Source organism: Polypterus senegalus, chromosome 1, assembly GCF_016835505.1.
Source record: "Polypterus senegalus isolate Bchr_013 chromosome 1, ASM1683550v1, whole genome shotgun sequence".
NCBI lineage: Eukaryota > Metazoa > Chordata > Cladistia > Polypteriformes > Polypteridae > Polypterus > Polypterus senegalus.
Genome location: NC_053154.1, coordinates 129,277,797 through 129,291,357, shown reverse-complemented (window position 1 = coordinate 129,291,357; position 13,561 = coordinate 129,277,797). Strand labels below are relative to the sequence as shown.

The window sequence follows — 13,561 nt, the reverse complement described above, 5'->3', positions numbered from 1 at the left end:
GCCATCCGCCAATAGCGTCCCTTGTATGAAATCAACTGGGCAAACCTACTAAGGAAGCATGTACCAGAAATAAAAATACCCATTGTTCGCAGAAACCCGCAAAGCAGCGATAAATCCGCGTTATATATTTAGATATGCCCACATATTATATCCGCGATAAAGTGAAGCCGCAAAAGTCTTCATGCTTGGTTTGTGCTCTGAAATTAGCTGTCAACTGTGGGACCTTCCATAAACAGGTGTGTGCCTTTCCAAATCATGTCTAATCAACTGAATTTACCACAGTGGACTCCAATTAAGCTGCAGAAACATCTGAAGGATGATCAGGGGAAACAGGATACACCTGAACTCAATTTTGAGCTTCATGGCAAAGGCTGTGAATACTTATGTACATGTGCTTTCTTAATTTTTTTATTTTTAATAAATTTGCAAAAACTAAAACTAAACTTTTTTCACGTTGTCATTAATGGGGTGTTGTGTGTAGAATTATGAGGAAAAAATGAATTTAATCCATTTTGGAATAAGGCTGTAACATAACAAAATGTAGAAAAAGTGATGCGCTGTGAATACATTCTGGATGCACTGTATATATATATATATATATATATATATATATATATTGACTTTAAGACACTTGATCCACTTCGCCTCAAGTGATATAATCCCTTTGGAATAGAACGGTTCAGCTTTGTCCTTCGGGCAACCCATTACCACCTCCTTGAAGTCATTATGATTGGGAAATTGCCATCCATGTAGGAATTTTTTAGGTTTCAAATGAGAAAATAATCATTGGATGCCAGTTCTGGACTGTATGATGGATGGTTAAGCTTTATAAAGCAACATTTCCTGATAGCAGCCTTCAGTTTTTGGGATTTGTGAGATGGTGTCTTGTTGTCAAGCAGCAAAATGCCTACAGAGAGTTTCCCACAACATTTCTGTTTGACAGACTCATGCAGTGACCTTAGTGGTAACTCTAGGATTATGATTCCAGGATTTCTAAAGACTACTCCTGACCCTGGAAGTGACTCCTAGTATTGTATGAAAAGAAATGATTCATGACTTGGGCTTTAAAGACCCTTCAGTCCGGTATGGTGTTTACTTTGGGGTCTGGAGTTTAGTGAGGGACAAGAACTTATCTTGAAGTGAAAGGAGAAGCTGGATAAAGAGGAGAGCAAGGTAAAACCAAGGGAATGTTTGAGGTATGAGGTATCTTAAATGGTGGATAACCTGATGGAAGGCAGGGAGTTAATTATTGTTAAGTTAGGCCTGGTTGTTAGTTCTTTTGTTACTTTTTTTTTACCCTTTCTTCTATTAACTTTTTTTCTAAACAAACTATATAGAGTATTTTGCAGTTCATGCCTAATTTGACTCTAGTGTGATGTAACCCCATTAAGCTGCTAAAGTTTAATGTTAACTCAATATTTATTTTCAGCACATGAAGTGCACTGAACCTCACATTCTTTATTTGAGGCACTATATTTTGTCTTAAAGTTGTGCTTATATGTCTGTTTTTAATAAGATTAACAACTGACTTTATTCATGCTGTCTGAATGCTCTGTGTGTTACAGTCTTTGAGCCACAGTGTCCCAGTCACAGTACTTAATACATGAATGGATCTCTTCAAAATGTAATATGCAAGGTGCACATAAAGGAGTTAAATATAAGATTACAAGTGAAAGTCAGACTGTGCTTCTGAGAAAGCTATATAAATAATAATTGTCTCATATACGTTATGTGGAAATGTAAGAAAAAAATAAGTTAACTAGCTAGGATAAAATACTGCTGTCCTTTATTTATATTCAGTTCTGTTCTGCTAGGATTAAGCTTTTATTTTTAACTATTTTTTTGTTGTTTGTAGCATTTAAGTCTTTTACTGGTGCTCTGGACTAATATTTTCTGATACACTCCTTTTTTCTTTGTATTATTGTAAACAACACTTATAATTTCTTAGTCATAGCTTTGGCTAGAAGTACTATGTTATAGCTTATTCAGCTTTTTATTTTATTCATTAGGTGAACCTTCATTTTTTATGTACACATAGAAATTTTAAAAAGCAAAATTTTCTGTCTTTATTTATATTAGATGAACATCTATGAAGAGGTGATTGGAGATATTGACATTTGGTATTGGTTGTTTATGTTACATGAATTTGGAACTTCATACTTAATAGCTCTTCTGGTTAAGCACTTTTTCTTTGTCCACAAATAGATTATTTGAATGAAAATCTCACGCCAAAAAGAAGAATGTCTGACCATTTTATTTTTTGTACTTTTGTGTATTGTGTTTTTCTTTTTGTAAAATAGACATTGATTATTTGTGTTTTGTTTGATGGAGGCTTTGCCTAAAATTGGTTCTGAATCCTAATGAAAAGTACTTGAGCTAATGAAATAGATATAGAAATAAATAATCACAGCTTTTCATGACCTTAACATAACAAGTGTGACCGTGAAGAAATATTGGTACCAAATGGTACAATAAACAACAACTCTAAAATGTGTTGGTGGATCAGCTGTGCTCATCTGCCTATCATTGGCAGGAACACATTAGTCAGAGATACGTTAAGCTGATGAGTTGAAAAAACAATATGAAAAATTAAGCCTTAAATTTTGATATGTAAAGCAAATTCAGTGTTACAGTTTTCAGATTTAATTAATTGTTTCATTCATGAAAATATATTTTTGTCTGTTTTTACTGTTCTTTTGTTTCCAGGGTCTGGCAGCAAAAGCCTAAATAAGTTAATACACCATGGATAGAACAGCAGTACAGTGCATGACATAATCCCAAAAGTAATAATATTTGCAGATCATTTTTAAGGATTTCTTTTAACCTAAGGTGCCCAGCCCACATTATCACTTGAGCCTCAGGTACTCAGACACACTATCCGTTGAGTCTCAGGTACTCATTGACTTATGAGCCTTGGCAGCATATGTACACCAATACTAGTGACTTTTGCTGGAATAGCCAAAAAGGATGTAAATATCTCTATCTATCTCTAAAAATATTGTAAAGTTGAAATGATAAATAATATGGAAAGCCCATAAATGTTAAAGAAACACTGAAAACTTGAACTGAAGAAATTTCAAGACTGAGCATAAATGTGTTGGTACCTTATTGACTGATTACTGATAATGCAAACAAGGCATTTAACTATTACGTACGCAACCCAAAGACACTGCTTGAAAAAAATGGTACTGTTGCATTGCCCAGGAGACTCATGCACACTTGTGACTGTCAGACGTTTCAAGACTGGGCAATGCTTCTCTGTTTTTGCCACAAAGTTATGGAATGACCTTTCTTTGGCTATTCAAGTTGCAGCTGGTTTACTCATGTTTAGGCTTCTTTTGAAAATGCAACTTTTTGTTAAATATTTTGTACCTGCTTTGATAGCTGCTGTTGTACTGATAAAGAGTTTAGGATAGTGTATTTTATTTAAGTTTATTTCCAGGATAATTACTATATATATAGTAGTAGTAGTACTCCCTCTTCCTTAGATTTAATCTTGTTCTTAGTTGCTTTTGATACTTGCACCTTCTAATCATCCTTTTGTGTATCATATCATGCCTTGTAAGTCACCTTTGATGAAAACATCTGCTAAATAATAATAATAACAACAAAAATAACAACAATAAAGTACCAGATTGGTACTGTGAGTACTGATTAGTGTTTCCATAGTGTTTCAATTATTATTATTAATGTTGTGATAAGAAAATAAATAAGTGTAATGATTTTCATGTAACTTTGGTTGGTTTATGTTTGGAACCAGGCAGAGCTTTTAGTGGGCACCAACTTAAGACACAAGACTTTAGCCAACTCATCAAATCAAATACTAGTCCTTACTTAATTTTCAAATTGCAAAAACATACTTCTTTATGAAGTATTCTTTATGATATATTTTACCACTTCATTCTTTTGTAAAGTGATTATTTTTATTTTTACCCAGCTGTTTAAATGATTGTTGCTCAGTGAATGGGCCCTATGATTGACTTGGCACTAATCCAGGGCTAGTTTCTGCGTTATACTTCCAAAGCAGGCACTGGCTACTTAACACCCAGAATTGGAATAAAGGATTTGAAAATACTGTGTCAAATATAAATGACTAATTTTGCTAAACTGTGTTTGCTATTGTAGTAGCATGCAAAGAGGAACACATATGCTGTGCATTTTATAAGTCTTGATGATTTCTATTTCAGACAGCTCTGCATCTATTTAATATAATGTTAGAAAGTGTTTTGAAATTAGATATGATAAAAATAGCTCTGTTTCTGCATAAATATTAGCATTATGAACAGATGACCACTGAATAGCTCTTGCACAACTCATCTTTTTTGGGTTCAAATTTAATGCTTTTTTTAAATTAATAAAACCCAATATTAATTAATTAGTATTACAGCAGCCTTGATACAGGATTTTAGTTTCTGTTATCAATAGAATATAAATGCAGTATAACAGTTTTTTATAAGTTACAGTACATTTTCTCTGCATTTTTAAGCTTTGTTCATATTTTTTATTTTTTTATCTTTAGCATTTAATCATTTAGAAATATTTGCTATAATACTTATGGTTTGTTTTGTATATATTTTAAGGAGAAAAGCACATAAGTGTTTTGTGGTACTATACAGTATATAGAATATATTCTATTACTTAAAAATTGTTTTAAACTGAAAGAATTCAGGAAACCTTGAATGGTACACATGCAGCTTGAGGAACATGCAGCTTGAGGAAGCTCGATTACAGGAAAACATTGCAACACAGTGATTAATGGTGAAGGTCCCACAGTCTCAAACACATGAGGTTCCTGACTTAGTCATTAGCATGGTGCAGTTTGCATGGCATCCCCATGTCCTCATAGGTATTATAATGTACATCTTACTTTTAATAACATTCATTTTAGTTAGCAGTTAGCCTGCTGATTGAAAAGTATTCTGTCCAGAGTTTTCACCTTGCTCCCTGTGCTTAGAAGTAGTAATTGGGAAAATGATTAGTACAAAATTAAATTTACAGCAAAACAGATTTTGTGATCATCAAAATTTGTGCCATTACCAAATATATATAAGCAAAATTTTTCTGCATATGCAAAAGCATGTGGAAATTTGTTCTCGTGCAGAGTGTGGAAGTAGTTCAGAAAATGGAAACCATTTACCTGTAAGCACTTTAGATGCACGTTGTCCTGCTAAAATCCATTGGCCTGTGTGCTTGGTCACCTGTGAGTCACTGGAAGGATCCTGGCATGGGTCAGCATACATAGTAGGAGAAAGTGAGTACAGATGGTGTTACCTTTGACCTGAGATGTCCAGTGTAGAGTTGAAGGGAGGCACTGCACAAGGTAGATAAGAACAGGTGGGATGGCATGGAGGGAGCCAATTGAAGATCAGTGTGACAGGTTTGGAAAGTAGCAGTTTAAGCCATGGAATAAACCTTAAAACAATATTCCTTGCTATTAATTTTTAGGAGCAATTTTGTAAACCTATGTGCAAAATAAACCTCTGCTGTTTTGCTTTTTACTTCCCAGAAGTAGAAAAAGTGGTACCTAAAAGAGATGGATTTAATATATAGCAAATTTTCCAAAAGTATGCCTGTATATGATCTGTGCCATAAATGCCTGTTTTGTTATTGATAAATAGAACATTGCTTACAGTGATTTGGGGTTTATTTTGCATTACATTATCACTGAGTTATGAAAGAACAAGATTCCTAAGAATATTCTTAAAAACTCAAATCATTGACCTGCAATAAATTAGTCTTATACAATGTATAAAAGTATCAACAAAACCAAAAAAATCAAAGCTCAATAAGATTCATCAATTATGCTCACTTAAATAATTTTAAGTTGAGTTTTAAAATTCTCACCATGTATCAAATTACTTGATAAAGCTGTCTGGGTGTGAAGAAAAACTTTCTAATATTTGTGCAAAATTTAGCCTTACCCAGTTTCCACATGCATCCCTGTGTCTTTGTTAAGAAATCATCTTAAAGTAACAACTTTAATTATTTGTACTAATTCCTTTCATTATTTGGAAACTACAGTCATGGCAACTCTTAATCTTTATTTGTTTAAACTGATAAATCAGACACAGCTATGACATGTCTTTTGTGTTTTCCCATGTATTTTTGCAGATGATTCACAGTTTTTGCTTCCATTATAAATTGTAAATAGTAATCTTTCATTATTATTATTTCACAGGGTTTCATTTGTTTTGTGACTCTGGCAGGGGAAGGATTTCTTTAAGGTGTACAGTGTATTTTGAAAAGCTTTTTTTTAACACATAAGGGGTGCAAATCCAATTAGAGTAGTGACATCATGCATGTGCAAAACAGATTGGTCAGCAATAAAATCTGTGAAGTTGGGTACACGTACAGTTCACATGTATGGAAGATCTGTGATGTCATGCTGGCCTTGCCAGCGTCATAGGGTGATGATGGAAAAAAGTATACTCATCTAAGCTGGCCATACAGCAAATTTAAAAAAAAATATCTAGTGATCAAGCTTACTGGCAATCACAACTTATTGTTGTGAAAAGTGCTTTGGTGGATTTCGTGAATCAACATTAGTAACAACTTGAAACCTTTTTCACCTACTGTACTCATTTTAATATTACAAAATTATAAGCCATTTGAAATTCCTACCATTTACACTGTTTTGTCTATTATACTTTACCACTAATGCCAAAATGAGATTTAGAACTTTTCATCATTCATCTGTGATGGTGCAGAGACACAGTGACTAGTGCTGTTGTGTCACAGCTTCACAATTTTAGGTTCAAATCCTAGACCGCACATTGTGCTGGTTGGTTTTCTCCTTGTAGTCTCCTTTCCTACCTCATCTTACAGACAGCTTTGACTCAGTCTATGAGATACTGTATATATGTGAATACAAATGATTCCTCTATTTTTAGTTCATATCTTGTACCCATACTGCCAGAATGGACTTTGGCGTCACATAGTACTCTATTAGAATAAGGTAGAAATTAATATATTGTTAACATAATTTTTAAGAACTTTTTAGTTAACTTGCTTAAGTATCTGTTTTTTAAAGCTTCAGTGCTGCATGGCACCCATGCAACTCTTATGGGTTTTTAACTGATATTTATAAAGTCTAAGGTTAACAAGTGGTACATATTAATATTGTTGTCAGTTATTCTAGAAACGTTAAGAATTTTAGTAGTAGTTTTACTTATTTTTTGTATTATATGTGTTTTACCTAGGTAATTAAATAAAGTAAGTGGCTAGAAGGAGATGATGGGGCTGATTTCTGTAGCATATCTTAATCTATGGAAATGGCTTCCTTCCTCCTCAGTGAAAATGGTAGCAACTGTTTCCCAAACACTTACTTAAACCCTTTTAGATACATGTTTTCCATTTAACCTGCAGCAATTTTATATGTATCAGACAGAAGTAATTGATTTTAATCATAGCTTCAACATTGCGAATACATTCTCGTCAGTTTAAACTACAGGTAATCACAGATACAATGACTTGATATAAATAGAAGTTTGAAGGTTGCAAACAAGACTATTAAACCTTAAAGATTTCAAAATTTGTGACATATTGTGTAAAAACATATTAATAACCAAGTAAGAAAAGAGATAAGTGTGCTGTAGAAAACCCATCCATATTCCAACCCGCTGAATCAGAACACAGGGGTCTGCTGGAGCCAATCCTAGCCAACACAGGGCAGGAACCAATCCTGGGCAGGGTTCCAACCCACCGCAGGACACACACAAACACACCAAGCCCAATTTTGAAGCCAGTCCATCTAACCTGCATGTCTTTGGACTGTGGGAGGAAACCAGAGCGCCCAGAGGAAACCCACGCAGAATTGGGGAGAACATGCAAACTCCATGCAGGGAGGACGTGGGAAATGAACCTGGGTCTCCTAACTGTGAGGCAGCAGCGCTACCACTGCACCACCATGCCATGGTCCTGCCACCATCCTCACACAAATCCATCCTACCTCACACAGCCTGTGACACTGTGGAGATGAATGGGCAGCTTAATCCACTGAACAGTGTCATTTCCAGGCAGAGGAGTAGCTTCAGTGACAGACTTTTGTCACTGTCTTGCTCCACTGACAGACTGAGGAGATCGTTCCTCCCCCACACTATGCAACTCTTCAATTCCACCCGGGGGAGTAAATGCTAACATTACTCAAAGTTATTGTCTGCTTTTACATGCATTTTTATTACTATTTAATTTAATATTGTTTTTTTGTATCAGTATAACTGCTGCTGGAGTATGTGAATTTCCCCTTTGGATTAATAAAGTATCTATCTATCTATCTATCTATCTATCTATCTATCTATCTATCTATCTATCTATCTATCTATCTATCTATCTATCTATCTATCTATCTATCTATCTATCTATCTATCTATCTATCTATCTATCTATCTATCTATCTATCTATCTATCTATCTATCAGAAAACCCAAAAACTGAGTGGCCAGTCTTCTATAATACTGAAAGCTGATTTTGCTGAAGTAATATAGCCAAATCAGTGTAAAGACTCAGAGTTGTTTCATCATCATCTGTAATACATAAACATATAATTACCTCATCCACCTGTTAACCCAAAAATTTAGAGTAAAGCATTTGAATGGCAATGGCTTTTTTATTCCACTTGAAGGCAGCAGCAGAGCTGGTTTGTACTGTGGTTTTCCTTTTCACTTGAAGTAAACCCATACCATTTTATAACAAAAATTAATCATGAGCCATGAAACATTATATGTATAATACTATTATAAAACTAATTTGAAGAAACAAAATGATGTTGTGTTTTAGTAGATGTTTTCAAGTTTAATCATCTATTTTGTTTAGACCATCATAGAAAACGTACAAGGAATAAATATACTGCCACTAAAATCTACGTGAGACAGTGGTGTTTACATGGTAGCTTCAAACTTATATCATTTTTTTACTGTGGAAAATAAAAATAATAATTATTATTTACATTTATGTAGTGCTGTTCTCCCTGCTCAAAGCACTTCCATGCAGGGAGCACCCGGGACACGATGCCAAGGATCTGAATTTCCTTGTAATATTTCTCAACATTTTTGAAACTTATTGCCAGCTTAATTTCCTTTCTATATAAAAATGTTAGAATATTAGGCAGGGTGAGAATGATGATTTTCTGGATGTAGAAAGCATCCAGAAAAATGTGTGGAGACAAAAGGGCACTTGCTTGTTACTTTTGAAAATTTTGCTTTTGAATTTTAATCATTATAGACTTTCAGTGTCAGTAGTAAAAAGTGCATCATATTCCACAGAGCCAGGGCTGAATGAGAAAAAGAATATTTGTGGTTTATGCATAGTTTATTAAAGGAAGGATAGTCTGATAGTTGTTATGTTCAATATGTGTACTTGACACATACATCTTACAAGTAAACTGGCAGATTTGTTCAGCAATGTTTAAGATATATGCTATAATACCAACCAGCAAATTGTTCAACTGAGCAATAACAGACCACATTACAGTAAAAATAATATCACTCAGAATTCCTAAGTATAGCTGATTGAATGACAGAAGAAAAAGTAAAGATTAAAAAAAAAACACTGCAATAATAAAAAGATATAAATGCAAGTGTATTGTTGTCATTTTATCATTATGTGATACACTTGTGTTTGACCTATTCATAATTTTGACGATTATCGATACTTACGTGCTCTGCTCTTAGTAATCAGTAAAGTTTAATGAATGTTAGCCATAACATTTGCAAAGCATTTTCTGCGTACTTGCCAAGATTATATCAGTAAACCAGTAAGGTGCCTGCGTAAACAGGGTTTATTGGACACATTTGCAGATTATCAGATAACACACTGCCTTTAAATAGATGGAACTGAATACATATAACTATGTGTGTTCATCTATCTTTATAATTAATTTGTTTAGCCAGGAGAGGTGGAGTGTTTATTTTGAAGAGCAAAAACAGACCTGCAGTTACAAAATTATATCATGTACTTTTTTTAGAACCAACAATAACAGTAATTAAGAATGTTAGGTATTATAAAGTATTCCTTACTACATACATGGTCAAACATAATCTAGGATACTAATCTTATTGTATTTAAAATTAATTAATGTTAGAGATTTTAGTCACTTTAAAGCTCATAATGGTGAAAGAGCTACTCATTGTAATATAATAAACAGCATATATTTTATTAATTTATAATGATGGAGAGATTAACAAAAATAAATTTGATACAGATTTTGGAGAAAATAACCCCTTGGGACATCTTGGATCTTAATGAAGGGTAGACTTAAAGGTTAAATAACATCGGCCAACTGGCTGTCCAGCTCCACCACCCTGACCATTCTAGAACTTAATTTAGATAACTGTCTGACTACGAGTCTGTCAGTAGTAGCACTGTACTTCATGATACTAAGAAAAAAATACAAGTTTGATCAGAATTTTTACTGCAGTTATTCTCTAATTAAAGTTCAAACAATAGTGCTAAATTATTCTAAAGTAGTGATTATTAAGCATCTGATTAAGATTTATTTGAAAGGCAATATGGAAACTTAAAAAAGTGGAATTGCATGGCCAAACACCTTGTTCATTGTTGTTATTCTCGTTAAACAAATATTTGTACCACAGTATAATTTGATCAAAGACTGAAAAATTGAAAGAAATAAAAGTTTATTCTACATTATGTGAATAAATTAACTTTTTTAAGTTCAAAAAAGAATATCTCAAGACAGTACATTAATGTGTGGACTAAATGTTAAATCATTTAGGTTAATATCAAACAGAAATTTAATTTTCTATGTGGGTTCAGCTAGGAAATGTTTTTATTTAGCACTTTTCTTTTCAATTCACTGAAGAAAGTAGTATAAGTAGGATTTATTTATAAATACTGCTTAAGTGTGTTTTAATATATGAATAAAGCATTTGGGACTACCCTCATCAGATTGTTGCACATTTTAATAGCATTTTGATAATTTGCAATAAATCATCCAAAGGCAATGGTAGGCAGTTGCACATATCTCTCTATTATATAAAAAAAATCCTGGGACGAGACAAGACTTTTTGAAGAGATTGTTTCAAATCACGCCGTCCTCTCAACCCATATTCAAACACGTACACAGTCCACTCGCATCTCATTTGTGTGAATGCTTTTGACAGACACATTTCCTGCTCTCTCAGCTGTTATAAATTTTTACGTTTTCATCACTTTAAGTTCCCAATTAAAGAAGACATATTATGTCCAAATCTTATTGATGAATTTCATCTCAAAGGGATATCAACAGAAGAAATGAGTACACGGGCAATCCTAGCACAGAGAAACGATGAATTTAAACAAATTAACATGAAAATTGTCGATTGGTTACAAAGTAAATTGGTCAAATGCGTATCAAAAAATAACAAAATTGTTTTTACTGAAGTTTACAGGAAAAGTGTAAGTTTAAAAAATATTTGTGTGTTAATTTCAAAGCCAAACAGAACGAAATTTTATAACACAATGAAAAAATTTACTTTCAAATTATTACATTTTACTATTTTTTAATATGGTTAATTACTTGCTGTAATGTAAAATAGTTAGTTCTATTATGCATATGTAACAGTTTCCATGAAAATAACAATCTGTTTAAATTGTACATCTGCATCCCTATACATGAACGGCAGAACTGAAAAAGTGGCTTGCGCATAGTTGGTTTGGCGAGCAAAGTGAACAGGGAGCAAATCACCCCAGTTGCTAAAGATATTTAATAGGAATCCATGGTCAAACGTGACAAGCTAAACCTATGCACAATGATCTTAGCATCATTAATATTACATGAGAACCATGCATAACTTTTTTAGACCTGCTTGATCCAGTTTAGGGCCTTACAGGGCTGGAGCCTACCCTGGCAGAAAGACAAAAATCTTCAATACTGATAATAATTTAAACTGTTATATACTTAGTGATCAATAAACTTCATTACTGTTCCAGAACACCTGGACCTTGGGTAAAGTTCTGGCCATCTTTGTAGTGAAAAGAATTTAATTAATAAAATTTAAATTTAGCTTTCTAAGTAATGAGATCAAACAAAGAGGAAAGTATATTTTTTTTCTCAAAATGCTTGAGGTAACACAACAAAAACTGAAGAAAATAGTATGGTATAATTCACTACCTGTGTGCACTTGATCCACATGATCTGTTTATTACAGATATAGATATAAACATATATTTAAATTAGGACATTTCTGATAAAGGAATCATTATATTTTGATGGTTTTTCCATAGGATATTTATTTATTTTGGAACATTTCACAACTGTATATTTTGTTAAATGTACAAAGGGACTTTAATCAGCATTTCTTTTTATTTTACATATGTAGTTTTTGCTTTGTCATGATTGGTAAAATATGTGAAATATTTACTAACACACTTTTTTGGCTTTTTAGAAGATGTTGTAATGCATTGATGCATGATGCATGTCTTTTATTAATTATATGCCTTTTTTTGTTATCTTTATAATCTTGAAAAACTATAGCCATGTTAACAACATTATTAACAGATACAGTTAAACATTTTGGTGTATCAGACTCGGATCTTATTTTTAGCCCTGCTCCATACATAAAAATATATCATCTTTGAATTTGAATTGAAATTGGCACCCTCACTAGACTCTCATCAATCAATGTGTGGCAGTCATTTCATTTTAGTGCTGCCCATGTACATGCAGTTTAAATCTATTTGCCTATGAATCCATGGTTCTTAGTCAATCATTTAAACGGCTAGCACAAATATATGTAATATAAGTATACTTTTATTGTGCATGTAAATCTCCTTGATGCTATAAAAGAAGCACATAAGAGATTTTTGAAATTACTTTCTTTATTGTATAACACATGTGAATGACTGTCAGACTGTTTGTATTGTGTATTTAGTTAAATCTTCAAGTGTTTCACAGTATAGTTAAATAACTGTCTTTTGTAAATGGCCATCAGTCTTTTGTAATTTGGTAAGAAATAAAACAACAGTAATTCCCAAAAGGTTAAAAGGGCTGCTGTTGGAGTAATGTTACGCTATGGGCCACTAGCGGTTATTTCAGTGTTATCATTCTGTTGTCAGACACTTCTTTCTGCTAAATGAACCTGTCAAATTACAGAATGCGAATGTGCAGTGCAGAAATGTACCGGAGACCTCTAGCATCCTGTGAGCCAAGTAGGCCATTTCTTGTTGAATTTAATGACAAGCAGATCCAGTTAATTGTAACAGAGCTTCAGCTGACACTACTTCCTGAACAGTTTATCAGTCAGAGAAACGACAGCAAAGTGCAGAGCCTTGCTAAAAATCAAATTGACCTCTTAATATTTAATGATGCTGTAATGGAATTGCCTTCTTTTTCTCCTTCAGCTGAGCTCAGATTTTTTTTTTCTTGGAACGCTGATGATACAGTGATTTCTACATTTTCTCGGCCTAACTGAAGCACTGAGATGGGGAATGGGGAATAAAGGAGGCTTTTGTTACTATTGGATCTAGTTGTAATATATTGATGAAGTGTCTGGCAGCTGAATGGCGTGAGTTTACAGTATATGCTGAGACCAGCGTCTTGTGGAAAGGCAGGGCCTCTTTGTGATTGA

The 13,561-nt window shown here is 33.4% G+C and overlaps 1 protein-coding gene across 19 annotated transcripts in view; it reads left to right on the top strand.

The window, feature by feature from the left end:
• Nucleotides 1-13,561, top strand: part of mbnl1 (muscleblind-like splicing regulator 1) — a 163,028-nt gene that overhangs the window by 17,141 nt on the left and 132,326 nt on the right. The gene's annotated exons all lie outside the window — the stretch shown is intronic.